The 18,270-nt window shown below is 41.9% G+C and overlaps 1 pseudogene; it reads right to left on the bottom strand.

Moving 5' to 3' along the window:
* Nucleotides 1-3,323: 3,323 nt before the first annotated feature.
* On the bottom strand, nucleotides 3,324-6,007 carry LOC130682652 (PC4 and SFRS1-interacting protein-like; annotated as a pseudogene).
* Nucleotides 6,008-18,270: the final 12,263 nt, after the last annotated feature.

An 18,270-nucleotide genomic window follows, 5' to 3' on the forward strand; every position in this document is an offset into this window, starting at 1 on the left:
TGCCTAGGGCCCTGCTATTGCCCGTATTCTGAGAGGCTCGTTTGCCCCCTGGCAGAGCCCACAGGGTGCTGTCTCTGACGTTGATGCTGCCAGTGTCAAGACTCGAACAGAGCAGCAGCTGGGATGGGGGGGGGGGTTACCAAATAACCCTTTAGAAATAAAAAAGGCAGTTTATACATTTCACGGGCAACTGGAGTCTTAGGTAGCAACTCAGGTCCATGTGTGGCAGGCAGACAGCTTCTGACTCTCCTTTCTTTTCCCACTACACATCTGTGAGACATCCTCACTTGTCACTGTAGCACAGTATTGCATTTAGTGACACTGACATTCTGTCCATATTGACAGCAGCGGTGGAAGGACATGAGGCTATTTCCTTCTAGAAAGCCCACCTTGGAAAACCCTAGAAAGTCACTTAAGTAATGTAACTTCCTCTTGAACTGTAAATCAGATCACTTCATTCTGCTCTGTACAAATCCTCATGGCTTCCCACTATGCTCAGAATAAAATCCAGAGGCCTTTTCTATGACCTGGATGGTGGGCCTGATATGACTGTTGCTGACCCCTCTGACCTCACCTCCCATAAGGCCCTCACCACGCCTGAGCCACACCAACCCCCTCTCTGCGCTCTAAGCACGCCAAGCTTCCTCCTGCTTCAGTGCCCCTGGGCTCTTCCTGCCTGCTCTTCCCCCAAACTTCTCACAGTTGGCGGCTTTGCATCACTGGGTCTCAGCTCACACCTTCAGTTTCTTTAGCCAGCAATTCCCTCAGCTTCTTAGTTGGCTTCCACCCCTACCCCACAGTCTGTCTCCACCACACTGCCAGGTTGTAATATCTTAGCACATATTTACTCCTTTGCCCACTTGTGGCATATTTCTGGTGAGAAGGTTTATAGCTTTTATTAGTACCTCAAAGGTATTCTTGGCTCACTGAAAGCTCTTATCAATATTTCCTTTTAAGCAGTTTAGTTAATTGGGTGTGAAGTTCACCTAGACTGAAGAAGATTTTGGTCTCAGCACCACCTGAGGGCCTTTCTCTTTTTTCACTGTCAGCATGACTCTGTTGCTCTGCTGTAGAATATAGGGAAGGCTCCCCTTCTTATCACCAATGCACCTTTTTCCTGAGTTCCTTGTCTTTTTGTTGTAACTCCACTGCCTATAGCTGGAATCAATTTACACATAAATCAAAGAATTCCAGAGTTGTAAAGGCACTTAATTCAGTGTTTATGAACGATGATGTCCACCATGTTTTTTTAAAGTCCCCAGGCCCCAACACTGACTTTTTAATTTGGTAAGATTAGAAGTGATGTGTATTAGTTTCCTAGGGCTGATGTAACTAAGTACACAAACAGGGTGGCCTAAAACCACAAAAATTTGTCATCTCACAGTCTGGAGGCTGAAAGCCTGAAATCAAGGTGTAGGTAGGGCAATGCTCCTTCTGAAAACTGTGGGTAGGAAGACTTCTTGCCTCGTCTTAGCCTCAGCTAGTTGCCATCAATCTTTGCCATTTGTTGGTTGGCAGCTGCTGTGCTTGGGTCTCTGTCTCCATCATCCCATACCATTTTCCCTGTGTGCATCTGTCTTCACTTCTTGTAAGGACACTGGTCATACTGGGCTAAGGGGCCACACTCCTCCAGTGTGACCTCATCCCAACAGTATGTTTGCATGTGAGGTCACACAAAAGGTCCTACCAAATACTGGGGGTTAGGATATGAACCTAAGTTTGGGGGAACACAACTCAACCCATGACAAGAAGATGTGAATCTGTATTTTTTAAAAGCTCCATCAGTGATTCTCATTGAGAAACACTGCTCTTACCTACCCCATCAGTGAGCATATGGGAAACTGAGGCCCAGGGAAGGGTCACACAGAGACTCAGTGATAGTGTCAACTAGGAAGCTGGTATCACAATTCCCCCAAAATCCCTCCCAAAATACCACACTGCTTTTTGATGTCTACACCTGGCAGTCCCCTCCCCGGTCTACAAAGGCCAGCATATAAGTGGGTATTTCCAGTTGCCTATGTCTGACCCAAGGAGCCACCTACTTCTCCAGTGGTATTTAGAGGAACATCTATGGGTCTTCTGGTCCTGTTACATGTCTCCATCCCAAGCAAGAGGCTTTAGAGCAAGTTGGTCTGCCTCAGCCATCACAGACAGGTGTCCCAGTCTCCTCCCAGTTGTGCCCATGTTGGCCCAGATTCCTGTGGTCACTGACTGTTATTGGGATGAGGTGTGAGATGACTTCCTTTCTCATCTATCACTCACTGAGAGCATGACATATGATGTGTGCTAACATGGTCCTCTTACTTGGATTATCATGTGGGTGGGTTCCCGGGGAAAAAAGTTAACATCTGGAAAGACATCCCAAGCCTTGCACACAGCATTGGAGATATTACTCATTGGAAATATTGGTTGTCATGCCCAATTTGTGTCACCTCCCACTGTATTCTCTTGCTGAAAATCTGTGTGATCTGTCCATCCTGTCTCAACCAGTTCCCTTACAGCAGATGCATTTAAAGTCACAAATCCAGAGTAAGCAAATCTGAAGTGTTTAATCTATTATTAATCAGCCAGTTGCCAAAATGATAAATGCTCTCTAGGGGAGCCTGAGGAAGACATCAATATTTAGGGCCTTGTTAGTGAGGGCATATTTTTCTGTCTGTTGCCATTCTCACCCAACCAGCCCCAGCTCCTCCTTTAATATGAGAACAGAAATATGAAGTTATGTTTTATGCTAGTGTACAGGCAGGAATGTTATGTTCTGGAATGAGATGACTCCAAAGTGGTATTGCTTGTTTGTTTGCAAATATTGGCTCTTCTTGCTGTGGTCACCTCTGCCAGGCTGGGTCAGCAAAATCAGTCTGCAGTGTGTGATTACACAGTGAGAGAGCTTAGGGAGCAGAGGGAAGTAGGAGACCACTGTTTACATAGAATTTGCCTTCTCTGATGAGGCAACTGAGGCTCAGAGAGGGAAAGGGGCTTCTTTGTGACCGTTTCTTTATCAGTAAACAAACCTTCACCGGATACCTCCTATGTGCCAGATAACATGCAAGCTGCTAAGGAGAATGAGATTAAGTACTAACAGAAATAGGTACCATTTATTGAGCACTTCTTGGTGTTACACACATGCTAAGTCCTTTAAATAGTCCCTCCTGCTGAAAAGCCTCCAACAGCCGACTACTCCACTTGGAATAAATGCAGAAATTTCACCTGCAAGGCCCCACGTGGCCCTGCTCTGACCTGCCTTTCAAACCTCATCTCATTTCATTCTCCCCCTCATGCCCTCTGCCTTTCATTAGTATTCTGGAATCTGAACAGGCTACTGCCCCTTTAGGCTTTTGAAATAGCAGTCTACTCTGCCTAGACTAATCTTCTTTTCATCACTTCTGGATACTCATATTTCAGCACAAACCACTTTTTTGAGATTCCTTGACAGTGAATCACCTGGCCCTTACCTGCTTCATTATTACTTTCTTTTCTTGAGATATATTTATTATTACTGTAGATTACATATTGTTTGGCTGGGAAAACAATACAATAAACTATTTTGCATAATGCATTTCACACAAGCTGCATCTGAAACGCTTTACAGAGCAAAATGCTCGGTTTCCATTTGTTCCTCTTGCTTGCGTTTTCTGTCTGCTGCTTCTTTCCCATGTTGGCCTTCAGCATATTCCTCCTAGGAGCAGTCTGAAAATTTCTTCCACCTTTTCTCTTTTTTTCACCTGCCTGTTCATCTCCTTCCTTTTCAGAAGCAGAGGTTGATGTAAGTCCTGTTTTAGCTAAACTTTTCCTTTTTGATTCATCTTCTTTCTTTGCCTCTTTTTTGTCTGGCTCTTTTCTTGGCTTTTCTTCTTCCTTCTGGCCTTCCTCATCCTTTTTAAGCTCCTTTTTAGGCTGTTTTCCTCTTGACCCTTTTTCTTACTTGTGTCTTCTTCAGTCACCATGACACTCTCTGAAGACCAGGGCTGTTTTACCATTTTGGCTCTGCCTCCCAGTTTGGGAATCTTGACTTCTGCAGCTGCAGGTCGCCCTCTTTTCTGAACTCAGTTTTAAGTGAACAGATGCTGCTGCTGTCATCACTGCTCCTGCCTCCTTGGTTTCTATTTGTTTTTCTTCCTTTCTCTTCCTTCCCCTTCCGGCGGTGTTTGGAGGGGTTCCATCACTTGCTTTAGTCACATCCTCACTGCCGGCTTTTTATGATGGTCAGTATCTTCCTCTGAAATACTTGTTTCTTTTTCCCCAACTTCAGCATCAGATGATGCATTTGATTGGTTAGTTGATGCCTGTTGACTTGAAAATTTCACTTTTGGATTGTTATCCATCCAATGGTTCCCTTTATTAAAGCCTTTTCATTTATTTGGTTTGCCATACTTTTCCTTTGGGCCTAAAAAAGCAGTTTCATGAGTTCCAAAAAAGAAAATGGATAGTTTGTTTGTGGATGGTTTTACAGTTCCATCTGGAACTTCATCTACTCAAGCCGGCCAGTGAGGATGACCCTTCATCTCAGCGAAGATGGGGTCTCCATGTCTGAAATCACGAGTCCTGTTTGGGGGCCACCCTCATCATTACTTTTTAATCATCCTTAGTGCCATCGTACCCAGTGACGTGCTGTTAAATGCTTCACACCCTGATACAATAGAGGGGCAACGTTGCTGGTAGCGTTTGCCAATTTCCAGAGTGTAAATAACACCACTGTGGCTGACTCAGTGATTCGAGCTATCAACATAAGGTCACTGAATGCAACGTTGGGAAGAAGTATGTGCAGTCCACTCTTGTGAGCCTGTATAAGCTAGCTCTGGCACATTTCTTACTGTCTGAAATGATATTTGTATGCTTGTCATCTTTTTTCCCTCCCATGTAATGTAGCTCCAGAAGAGGAGGAAATTTTTCTGTTTTTTTTTATGATTGCATTCTCAGCACCTAGAACATGGCTCAGAATATGATACCCATTTAGTATATAACTGATGAACAGGTTACGAATGAATGAATGAATAAATGAGAGCCTTCACAATAACTCTGTTGAATAAATATTACTATTATCCTCATGTACCAGATATGGAAACTAAAATGGAGAAAGAGGTTATTTAATTTTCTAAGCTCATACAGTCAGCACATGAAAAAGACAGGATTTGATGAAGTCCCTACTTTCAAAGAGATCACAGCATAAAAAGGAAAAGACACTTGAATGTGAAGAAATGGTGTGACCATGACAGCAGTGTGCATAATATACAATTGAAGGACCTGGTGAGTAAGCGCAGACCTAATGCTTCCTGGGAAGAAATGGGCTTTCGTTGGGGTCAGGTGAGGCCATGTGACAAGGCATTACATGATCAAGGGCCCCGAGGTGATCAGCAGAGTGCCTTTTCCACCATGCTGAGTTGGGGCAATTGACATTATAAAATCTCCCTGGATCAGGAGTAGGAATCTGGCTTCACCGAAATGTAAAGAAACCCTCAGAAGCGTGATGGAGAGGGGCTTAGGGTCAACTGGCTATTCCAGCACATGGGAATTCTGATATCCACCTGTGGCTCACTTCCACACAGGGACTCCACTTCTGCTTCCCTTGTAACATACTCTCCCGTTAAGGGCTTATATTTCTCTAGGCTAAACTCACCCAATTCTGCTTCTGAATCTTTGCCTCTTACATCAAAATTTCAGGTGGCCACTGACCCCAATGGTACTGAATATAAAGGGTACTAGTCTGGGCCATTTGATTTTTCCAGTAACCAGGCTTGTAAACCACAGACCCACCATCCACAGATACCTTAACTTTGGCATTCCTGCCTGCTTTTCCCTCCCCGACCCAAATTAGTCATAGGGTCCTTCCATCAACTCCCACATCATACATTTCTCTTCACTGACCCTGCTATCCTGCTTATCCATGCACATTCATTCATTCACTCACTCACTCGCTCACCAGGCACCTGCTGTGCAGCAGACAATGGAAATGGCTCTGGGAATACAGCCTAGCAAGAGACGACACGGCGCCTGCCTTCAAGGAGGACATAACCTAGTGGGGGCAAACAGCTGTTCATCCAGTCATCGCACAGTAAATGGACAATACTAACTGTGGCAGAGTTTGCAAAGGAGAGGGGGCACGGTGCTGGGATGGCCTCTAACTGGGCATTTCACATGAAATAGGAACCCCAGGAAAGACTCCCTAAGTGAAGTTACATTTAAACCCAAATCTGGAGGATGAGTAGGAGGAGTTAAGGTAGAAAAGGAGGAAAAATAATTTCTGCTGTGTGGAATGACGTGTACAATTATTCTTGGGTGGAAGGGAACATAGCTCCTACCAGAAGAGTGGAAGTAGCAAGTAGTGAGAGCAGGCCGGGTTGGGCGGGGGCTAAGAACAAAGACGGAGGGTGGTGTGGACAGGGCTCGGAAAACACGGAGAAGCTGCCCTGGAACAGCGGGAAGGATGTTCACTCCCACGTCCAGACACCAAAGGAATCGATTTTTGTTGATTTGAAGACAGACTCCCTCAGTCTTCCCTTCTGGTTCATCCTATGTATCCATTGCCCAATTTCTCTTTCCAAAGTCTTGTTCTTGCTCTTTGTTTTTCTTTTTCCTGTGACTGTCCTATTCCCAAAATCATCAGTTGTTCTCCACTCCCTTCAGCATAATGCCGAACCCCACTGGTATCGAGGACTTCTGTAACCCAGCAGCAACTAACTTTAAACTATCATCTCCCACTGTTGGGCAACCATACAATGTTTGAGAACAGGGCCTTTGGAGGCACATCTCCAGTGCGAATCTTGTTTCTTCCACTTTCTACCTTTTTGACCCAGGACAGATTACTTAATCATGCTGAGCCTGCATTTTTGTACCTTTAAAATTGGATCAAAGTGTAAGGGTTAAATCAGATAAGTATACAAAGCCCTGAGCCATGGGAAACAGAAAGTGCTGATTTAATAAAAGCCTGTTAGACTGTATGGTCTACCCACTGTCTCCCGTTTTTACCTGATGACTCCCAGCCAGTTTATGTGCTGTTTCCCTTCCTTGAATGGATTCTTCCACATCTACTCAAATGTAGAGCCCTTTGGTCACCAGATCCTATCTATCTCAGTAATCTCTGCTACCTCTGTCTCTACCCTCACCTACCACCAGCCTTCGAGAATGGGTCTTTCATCCAAATTCCTAGAACAGATTTTCAGACATTTTCATTTTAAAAAGTTTAAAACTATCCTTCAGCTTGTGTGTGTGTGTGTGTGTGTGTGTGTTTTCCCTTTCATCCTAATTACTAGCTTCTCAAGGTCAGATACCATGCCTTGTATTGGCTTTACTACGCTCATAACACCTAGCACAATGCATGCAATATTGTTCTTATACAGATTCCTTGGAAGAAAGGAAAAATAAATTAATTAATGAGAGAAAAGAATGCTAATTTTTATAGTGGTCTAAGTGCAGAAAAGGGGGAGCTAACCAAAGTATCTGGGAGATAACATTCCCTCTCTGAGCTTGTTCATTTATTTATTTATAAGCTTGGGAACATGTTGCCATCATCTATTTAGTCTCATGGTTATGTTTAAATGATTAATATGAGGTTTATGAAGTACTTTGTACTGTCTGGGGAAAGATAGTCTAGATCTTTAAAGTAGTACATATAATCCCTGCAGGAAGAAAAGAAGAAAAAACATGCCTTTTTTGAAGTGTATCATTCCAAATCATATGAGCAGAGGTTTCCAAAGGAGTTCTCACACCTTTTCAAATGTGAATTAGTTTGTACATTTCAAAACCCCTAATGGATACTTTTCATCTTAATAAAGGGTATTTTGAAGAATAAGACTTTAAAAGCTAAATAAAATAGTTCCCATATGTGCTTTGCCAAATCAATAACATTGGACATAAATATAATTACAAAGGATTACATTAGCAACTTCTCAGGCTGTTCAGCCACCCAGCAACTTTTCCTCAGGCATTTGAGTGCTCTCATGTGTGATGTCTGTTTAATTTGGTGTTTTTATTTTGATCATCATAAAAAATAAGAAGCACGTCTTTGAATGACCATTTATGACCAAGTACTGCTGCGGGTTCAGAGCCCTGCTGCCACCCCCCAGCACTAACCATCATGTTGGCACAGAAGTGGTGGATAGTGAACTCCTGCTGGGTGAAGGCTAACTAGCAGTGATGTTCCTCATGGAAAAAGAGGAAAAACAGTGGCAAAAGAACCAGGGCTTCACATGGTGTGCTGTGGTTTAGGCATGCTGTACTCACAGACTCTATGCATGAACACAGCACCACATTGGTGTCACAAATGGTATTTTGGAGTCAGCAAATGCCATAGTTTGTCACATTAATAGTGGTAATTCAAAACATATTGATCTTGTAATTGTTTGTGTCTCATTTGTAAATTTTCTCATAAGAGAACTATGAACATAGAGTTGATCTCTGTGGTAATGTATTCATTTTTAAGTATCATTATAAGAAAAATACTTTGTCAACATTCTGAGTCCAGAATTTTGAAGGAAGAACAGCTTCCTTCAAAAGAGGTCCATCAATTACACAAGTTTAGGTAAACTTTGTTAGTAGATGACAGTAAATGCCTCTAAAAAAGTATTGTATCATGGGCGAGTTCACTATACCAAGTCCCGAAAACATAAAGGGAGGGATCAAAAGTGTGGAGAACTTCAAATATGGAAACTACAGCTTCCCAGATAAGAGAAAATACTGAGATTCTAAAGAGGCTTTCAAAGCTGGATGAAATGGAAAAGTTAAGATTGAGAAAAACCTACAATGTCCTAAAAGTGTCACTGATAAACTGCTAAAATAGCCAACTGTAACAAGCTATTGAGAGGTGTGTGTGTGTGTGTGTGTGTCTGTGTGTGAGTGAGTGAGTGTACCTTCTTAAGTGCTTTGGATATCCCCTCCCTATTGGACTACTTTCCTATCTGTCCAATGAAAAACTTTTAGAAATGGTACTAATTTTAAAGAGATTCACTTTACACCTGTATTTTCTCAAAAATATTTACTTTGCCAAAGGCATCGGTGTTGACTTCTTGAAAGTGATTATCTATACCTAGTTACTGTATAAGCAGTGCACCTGAATTTGCCAGTTTCTAAACTTTCTTTTTTTAGTGTTCTGTGTCTATAAATGTTTGTTCCCATTAGGGCATGTACAATACTTGATAGAAGGACACCCTTTCTGTGTGTTTTCTTTTCTTACCCTTTCAAAGTTGAGAAGAGTATTTGTGACAGTGGTAAAAGGTACAAATGTTGTCCCTTTGAGATGGGTATTGTGTTAATTGCAACATCTCACACATGGGCTGTTTCCTTCTGGCTGTTGTACCCAATGTCAAAAGACTTAGTTTAATCCTGACTCAGTCCTACTTTTCAGGAGTTGTTAAAAAGAGGCATGCAATTTGCTTTTCAGAATGAATTTGAGGAGAGCAAAGGTATAAGTAGAGAAGTTGGATGGATCTTTCTTGTTGATGCAGGATACCCCCCAAACCTGTTTAAGCTTAATTTTATATCAGGAATTTTTTCCTGACTTTTTTATCACCTTTCCTCAAGGCATGATAAAAGTGAGTTTGATTTGTAAACCACTTGTAATTTTTCAGTACCATTCCAGGGATATTCATTAAGGGAATTACCAATGTTTGATGAGCACAGATTTATCACTACACTTTGTGGCATGCATTCAAAGTATGGCACAACTCACCCTGCCCAAGACCCAGCATCCCGATGAGGTTAGGTTCTCATCCACAGGTTCTCATAATGCCCCTATTCAATGCTAGTTTACACAAATCCAATGATTATTTGTCTTGTGTATGTTTCTCCCACCTGAGTGGGAGCTCCAGGAGGATAGAAGTGGTATCTGTTTCATGCACTGCTGAATTCCTAGAGCCCATCTTAGTGTCTATCACAATAAAAAGGTATTCAAAAACATGCACCGGCATGAATGAAGAAAGGGAGGAACGGTGATCTCAGAGGCAGTGGGATGAGTCTGGAAGCTTGCTGGTACCTGCAGAAACAAGGAAGACATTTACAGAACCTGGGGCTTCCTAAAGGCAGGGGCCTGCCACAGGAGTGCCACACAGGGCAGAAAGTAGGCCAGATCACTAATTAAAAACGAAGAAAGTAGAACAATCTTTTGTGATTGCAACAGGAAAGCAAAGCCCAAATCAGGAAGCATCTCACAAGACAGAGAGGTAATTAAGGAAATATTCTTTAAGGGCACAAGGCAGAAAAAGAAATGGGCTGTCCCCTTCACTGCAAGGAAAAGGAAAGCTAATGACTAGCTTAAAGAAGCAAAAACATCCAGTACTTCATTCTTTTGTCCCACCTTAGCTTCTCTTACCCAGAGTAAAGGCATTTATATTATCAAAGGATGTGGCTTTAAGAAGGGCTGGGGAGGAGTCCAGCAGTGGGACATAAAGGCCAGGTGCAAGATGATTTTAGGAACTGGCCCTTTCACAGCCTGAGGCTAAACTCCGTGACCTATCCAAGTCATGGCCCACTGTTTTTTGGAACTCATAGAAGGTGGTAAAGGTCAAAGAGTGTCCCTGAAACTGGAAGATGACTGGATTCCACAGAATCCCTGTTCAAGGGCCTGACAGCATGGATTAATTCTACTACTCCCCCTTCTCCAGCCAGAGAAGACAGAGCAGCAGTCTTCCAGTCAGGAGAGGCAAGTCTATCTCAGCTGCACCACACAGTCTTTCTTTGTGATTCTGAACTTGCCCCTTTACCTTGTACAGCCTCAATTTCCTCTTCTGTAAAGTGGACAAGGATTAGGACTCACTCTTACAGTCACTGGTTGGTAGGTTAAGAATGTTTTTAAAATTCATTTTCCCCCTGAACAATGCATGTATACAACTTATAAAACTGCATGATAGATTAAAGATGGTGGCGTGAGAGGAGAGACAGAGGCTACCTCCTAAAACTGGATACAATTAAAAAATTTAATTGGCACAACTAATCCTGAGAGAGCAACAGGAAAGAGGACGCGTCAGACTGCACACACCTGGAGAAAAGAGCAGACTTCAGTGAACGGGATAACATACTGGAGCTGTGGCTCCATGGGACCTGAGCCCCTCCCCCAACCTAGCTCACCAGTGGGAGGAAGACAAACGGAGCAGGGAGGGAGTGCAAGGCTTGGGACTGCTGAATACCCTGCTCTGGAGATCTGCTCTGGGAGCACAAACCTACATTTCATGGTGCTTTCATGAGACTTGCATGACTACCAGGTTGGAAAGTTAATACAGGCAGAGTTCCTGGGGAGACTGGGATTCCAGCTGCTTGTGGAAAGCAGGGATCCGTATCTGGCTCCTCTAGGACAAAAACTTATACCTGTGTGACCGGCCCACTGGCTCAGGCAGTGGAGAAAGTCACAGTGGCCAGGAGGCAGGAAACAGCTCTTTCCTACCCCCAGTACCACTCCCCTGTGACCCCTGACATGGCTTCAGGGGCTCAGCAGCTACAGAATAGAGCTTCTGGACACTAGAGGGCGCCATATACAAACATGAAACGCCAAAGGAACCTTGTCCAGAGTAAAATTGTTAATACAACTCCCGAGAAAGATTTAGATGATATGGACCTCGTGACTCTTCCTGAAAGGGAGTTCAAAATAAAAATACTCAACATCCTAATGGAGGTATGGAAGGACATCCAAGAACTCAGGAATTAATTCAGGTCAGAGATCCAATCATTAAGGAACACGATGGAGGGTATTAAAAGCAGGTTGGATATGGTGGAGGAGACAATAAATGAAATAGAAACTAGAGAAGAGGAATCCAAAGAAGCTGAGGCACAGAGAGAAAAAAGGATCTCCAAAAATGAAAGAATATTGAGAGAAATGTGTGATCAATCCAAGCGGAACAATATTCGCATTATAGGGATACCAGAAGAAGAAGAGATAGAAAAAGGGATAGAAAGTGTATTTGAGGAGGTAGTTGCTGGAAACTTCCCCAGTCGGGGGAAGGACATAGTCTGTCAGGCCATGGAGATCCACAGATCCCCCAACACAAGGGATCCAAGGAAGACAACACCAAGACACATAATAATTAAAATGGGAAAGATCAAGGATAAGGACAGACTGTTAAAAGCAACCAGAGACAGAAATAAGATCACATACAAAAGAAAGCCCTTCAGACTAACAACAGACTTCTCAGCAGAAACCTTACAGGCCAGAAGGGAGAGGCATGATGTACTTAATGCCATGAAGCAGAAGGGCCTGGAACCAAGATTACTTTATCTGGAGAGATTATCATTTAAATTTGAAGGAGGGATTAAACAATTTCCAGATAAGCAAAACCTGAGAGAGTTTACCTCCCACAAACCATCTCTGCAGTCAATTTTGGAGGGACTGCTATAGATGGAAGTGTTCCTAGGGTTGGATAGCTGTCACCAGAGGTAGTAAAACCATGGTAGGGAGGGTGGAGCAGCTGATTCCAAGGCAAATGAAAAATTAAATTGACTATCCATAAACCCAATCAAGGAATAGAGAAAAAGTATAGAATCTGATACCTAATATATAAAGAATGAAGGAGGAAGAAAAAGGAGGAAAAATAGAAAAGAACCTTTAGATTGTGTTTGTAACAGCATACTAAGTGAGTTAACTTAGACTCTTAGATAGTAAGGAAAGTAACCTGGAACCTTTGGTAACCACGAATCTAAAGCCTGAAATGGCAATAAATACATACCTATCGATAATCAACCTAAATGTAAATAGACTGAATGTACCGATCAAAAGACATAGAGTCACTGAATGGATAAAAAAACAAGACCCATCTATATGCTGCTGACAAGAGACTCACCACAAACCCAAAGACATGCACAGACTAAAATTCAAGGGATGGAAAAATATATTTCATGCAAACAATAGGGAGAAAATGCAGGAGTTGCAGTACTAGTATCAGACAAAATAGACTTCAAAACAAAGAAAGTAACAAGAGATAAAGAAGGACACTACATAATGATAAAGGGCTCAGTCCAACAAGAGGATATAACCATTCTAAATATATATGCACCCAACACAGGAGCACCAGCATATGTGAAACAAATACTAACAGAACTACAGGAGGAAATAGAATGCAATGCATTCATTTTAGGAGACTTCAACACACCACTCACTCCAAAGGACAGATCAACCTGACAGAAAATAAGTAAGGACACAGAACCACTGAACAACACACTAGAACAGATGGACCTAATAGACATCTATAGAACTCTACACCCAAAAGCAACAGGATACACATTCTTCTCAAGGGCACATGGAACATTCTCCAGAATAGACCACATACTAGGCCACAAAAAGAGCCTCAGTAAATTCCAAAAGATTGAAATCCTACCAACCAACTTTTCAGACCACAAAGGTATAAAACTAGATATAAATTGTACCAAGAAAGCAAAAAGGCTCACAAACACATGGAGGCTTAACCACACGCTTCTAAATAGTCAATGGATCAACGACCAAATTAAAATGGAGATCCAGCAATATATGGAAATAAATGACAATAACAACATAAAGCCCCAACTTCTGTGGGATGCAGTGACAGCACTCTTAAGAGGAAAGTATATAGCAATCCAGGCATATTTAAAGAAGGAAGAACAAACCCAAATGGATAGTAGAACATCACAGTTATCAAAATTGGAAAAAAAGAACAAATGAGGCCTAAAGTCAGCAGAAGGAGGGACATAATAAGATCAGAGAAGAAATAAACAAAATTGAGAAGAATAAAACAATAGAAAAAACTCAATGAAACCAAGAGCTGGTTGTTTGAGAAAATAAACAAAATAGATAAGCCTCTAGCTGGACTTATTAAGAGAAAAAGAGAATCAACACACATCAACAGAATCAGAAATGAGAAAGGAAACAACACGACGGACTCAACAGAAATACAAAGAATTATTAGAGACTACTATGAAAACCTATATGCTAAGAAACTGGAAAACCTAGAAGAAATGGACAACTTCCTAGAAAAATACAACCTTCCAAGACTGACCAAGGAAGAAACACAAAACCTAAACAAGCCAATTACCAGCAAAGAAATTGAAGCAGTAATCAAAAACTACCCATGAAAAAGACCCCTGGGCCAGATGAATCTACCTCGGAATTTTATCAGACATACAGAGAAGATATAATACCCATTCTCCTTAAAGTTTTCCAAAAAATAGAAGAGGAGGGAATACTCCCAAACTCATTCTATGAAGCCAACATCACCCTAATACCAAAACCAGGCAAAGACCCCACCAAAAAAGAAAATTACAGACCAATATCCCTGATGAACATAGATGCAAAAATACTCAATAAAATATTAGCAAACCGAATTCAAAAATATATCAAAAGGATCATACACCATGACCAAGTGGGATTCATCCCAGGGATGCAAGGATGGTACAACATTTGAAAATCCATTAACATCATTCACCACATCAACAAAAAGGAAGACAAAAACCACATGATCTTCTCCCTAGATGCTGAAAAAGCGTTCAACAAAACTCAAAATCCATTCATGATAAAAACTCTCAGCAAAATGGGTATAGAGGGCAAGTACCTCAACATAATAAAGGCCATATAGAATAAACCCACAGCCAACATCATACTTAACAGCAAGAAGCTGAAAACTTTTCCTCTGAGATTGGGAACAAGAAAGGGATGCCACTCTCCCCACTGTTATTTAAAATAGTACTGGAGGTCCTAGCCACGGCAATTAGACAAAACAAAGAAATACAAGGAATCCAGATTGGTAAAGAAGAAGTTAAACTGTCACTATTCTCAGATGACATGATATTGTACATAAGAAAACCCTAAAGACTTTACTCCAAAACTACTAGAACTGATATCGGAATTCAGCAAACTTGCAGGATACAAAGTTAACACACAGAAATCTGTGGCTTTCCTACACAATAACAATGAGCCAATAGAAACAGATATCAGGAAAACAATTCCATTCACAATTGCGTCAAAAAGAATAAAATACCTAGGAATAAACCTAACCAAAGAAGTGAAAGACCTATACCCTGAAAACTATAAGACACTCTTAAGACAAGTTAAAGAGGACACTAACAAATGGAAACTCACCCCATGCTCTTGGCTTGGAAGAATTAATATAGTCAAAATGGCCATCCTGCCCAAAGCAATATACAGATTTGATGCAATCCCTATTAAATTACCAACAACATTCTTCAACGAACTGGAACAAATAGTTAAAAAATTCATATGGAAACACCAAAGACCCCGAATAGCCAAAGCAATCCTGAGAAAGAAGAATAAAGTGGTGTGTATCTCACTCCCCAACTTCAAGCTCTACTACAAAGCCATAGTAATCAAGACAATTTGGTACTGGCACAAGAACAGAGCCACAGACCAGTGGAACAGGTTAGAGACTCCAGTAACCCAAACATATATGGTCAATTAATATTTGATAATGGAGCCATGGACATACAATGGCGAAATGACAGTCTCTTCAACAGATGATGCTGGCAGAACTGGACAGCTACATGTAGGAGAATGAAACTGGATCACTGTCTATCCCCATACATACATAAAAGTAAATTCAAAATGGATCAAAGACCTGAATGTAAGTCATGAAACCACAAAACTCTTAGAAAAAAAACATAGGCAAAAATCTCTTGGATGTGAACATTAGTGACTTCTTCATGAACATATCTCCCCGGGCAAGGAAAACAAAAGCAAAAATGAACAAGTGGACTATATCAAGCTGAAAATCTTCTGTACAGCAAAGGACACCATCAATAGAACAAAAAGGTACCCGAGAGTATGGGAGAATATTTTCATAAATAACAGATCCGATAAAGGATTGACATCCAAAATATATAAAGAGCTCACGCTCCTCAACAAAAAAAAAGCAAATAATCCAATTTAAAGATGGGCAGAGGAGCTGAGCAGACAGTTCTCCAAAGAATAAATTCAGATGGCCAACAGACACATGAAAAGATGCTCCACATCGCTAGTTATCAGAGAAATGTAAATTAAAACCACAATGAGATATCACCTAACACCAGTAAGGATGGCCACCATCCAAAAGAGAAACAACAACAAATGTTGGCGAGGTTGTGGAGAAAGGGGAACCCTCCTACACTGCTGGTGGGAATGTAAATTGGTTCAACCATTGTGGAAAGCAATATGGAGGTTCCTCAAAATACTCAAAATAGATTTACCATTTGACCCAGGAATTCCACTTCTAGGAATTTCCCCTAAGCATGCAGAACTCCAGTTTGAAAAAGACAGATGCACCCCTATGTTTATCGCAGCACTATTTACAATAGCCAAGAAATGGAAGCAACTTAAGTGTCCATCAGTAGAGGAATGGATGAAGAAGATGTGGTACATATACACAATGGAATATTATTCAGCCATAAGAAGAAAAAAATTCCTACCATTTGCAACAACATGGATGGAGCTAGAGGGTATTATGCTCAGTGAAGTAAGTGAAGCGGAGAAAGACAAATTCCAAATGATTTCACTCATCTGTGGAGTATAAGAACAAAATAAAAACTGAAGGAACAAAACAGCAGCAGAATCACAGAACCCAAGAATAGACTAAAAGGTACCAAAGGGAAAGGGACTGGGGAGGATGGGTGGGTAGGGAGGGATAAGGGTGGAAGAAGAAAGGGGGTATTTTGATTGGCATGTATAATGTGGGGGTGGGGGAAAGGGGAGGGCTTTGCAACACAGAGAAGACAAGTACTGATTCTACAACATCTTATTATGCTGATGGACTGTGACTGTAAGGTGGTTTGTGGGGGGGACTTGGGGTAGGGGAGAGCCTAGTAAACATAATGTTCTTCAAAAAAATTAAAATAAAAATAAAAAAAACCTGCATGATACTCCAAGTAATAAAATTCAGCATTCCCTTCTGTCACCCTTTTCCATCCAGACTCCAGCTGTCATGGGAAATCCCTTTAAACTCTTTGAGCTATTTCTCGTGATATTTGACCTTCATATTTGTTACACCACCATTTTCTGGTTTTTCCCATTTTAGGTGTAATTTGTGCGTACCCCACTATGACAGATGAGGACTCAGCTCATACCCATTCATCCTCACCCATGCTGTGCCCACTTTCCCAACATCATATTTTTGTTAAATCAACATTCAGTGTTTGCACTATTACAATGAGGTGATCACATATGAGCCTAAAAGTGTACTCTGAGACTTTTTGTTTTCCTGCCTTGTTTGTTTCCTTATGCTCTTTTGTTTGCTTTGTTTATTTTGTTTCATGTATTTAATAAGTGATTTGGATCCAAAGCTTCCGAGCAAAGCATAGAACTCCTCTTAATTGCAACCACATGCATGGGGAGGTCTCAGTGGCACTGCTTTCCTCTGGCGACCCACCTCCCAGAGCCCCTGTCCTGTGTAATTCAGACAGGAAGTCCCTCTTCTGACATTAAGAAACCCAGGTTGAGGGATGGGGGTGGCAGGAGAGATGGAGATCCTCCAAATTTGTTTTGTCGCCTACTACATCTCCTGTGTCCTTGCAGTCCCTTCTCAAGTGAAATTTGACATGATGGAATGGGTTACCAGGGTTTTGTCCTCCTTCCCTTCCCTGTAAAAGGGCATGCTGCCTCACTGCTCTTTGCCATTTTAACAAGTCGTTTAATGAAAAACCATGTGTGGCTTCCACACCTGGTGTTATGCAGGGAAGCCAGTGCTGAAGCTACTCAGCTGTCTCTCAGGACAGTGGGCCAGGCTAGAGGTGCAGACAGGTCCCTCCTCACCAGACACAGGGACCTTTCCAAGCCCAACAGGCCCCCTGGGCTCCTCAGGCATTCTGCACACTGGACTTTCTGCCAGGGAGGGAGCCAAGAGAGCAGGCAGACACCAGCAGGGATGCTCCTTTAAGGCCCTTTGAAGGGGACACTGTGGGAGAGTGATGGGGTTTTGAAAATTTCAGCTCAGCAGAGCCTTAAGCCCTGTTTTGAAGGGAAGCTTTGGTCAATAGGAATTTGGTCCTTAGAACTCACATTCCCTCTTTTCCTTTGTATGTTTCAACACTTAGTACACTTGGGGACTGCCTGAATACACGTTGTTACTGGGACTTTCACGAGTCAGGATCCTTGGAGGTCTGTGACATGGATCCTGTACCCCCTTGTGCTATTTTTGAGTCTGTTCTCTCTAGGAGCCTTGCCTGTGGCAGGTCACCAAATCTCTTTCAAGAACTCACTCTGTAGTTAGATTGCCAGGGTCCGAATTCTAGTCTCTACATTTCATAGGTATGTGGCTTCAGACAAGTCACTTAAAGTCTCTAAGCCTCATTTCCTCATTTAAAAAAAAAGCCGTAATAAGAGTTCATATTACAGAGGAT

Source organism: Manis pentadactyla, chromosome 2 (assembly GCF_030020395.1).
Source record: "Manis pentadactyla isolate mManPen7 chromosome 2, mManPen7.hap1, whole genome shotgun sequence".
Lineage (NCBI taxonomy): Eukaryota > Metazoa > Chordata > Mammalia > Pholidota > Manidae > Manis > Manis pentadactyla.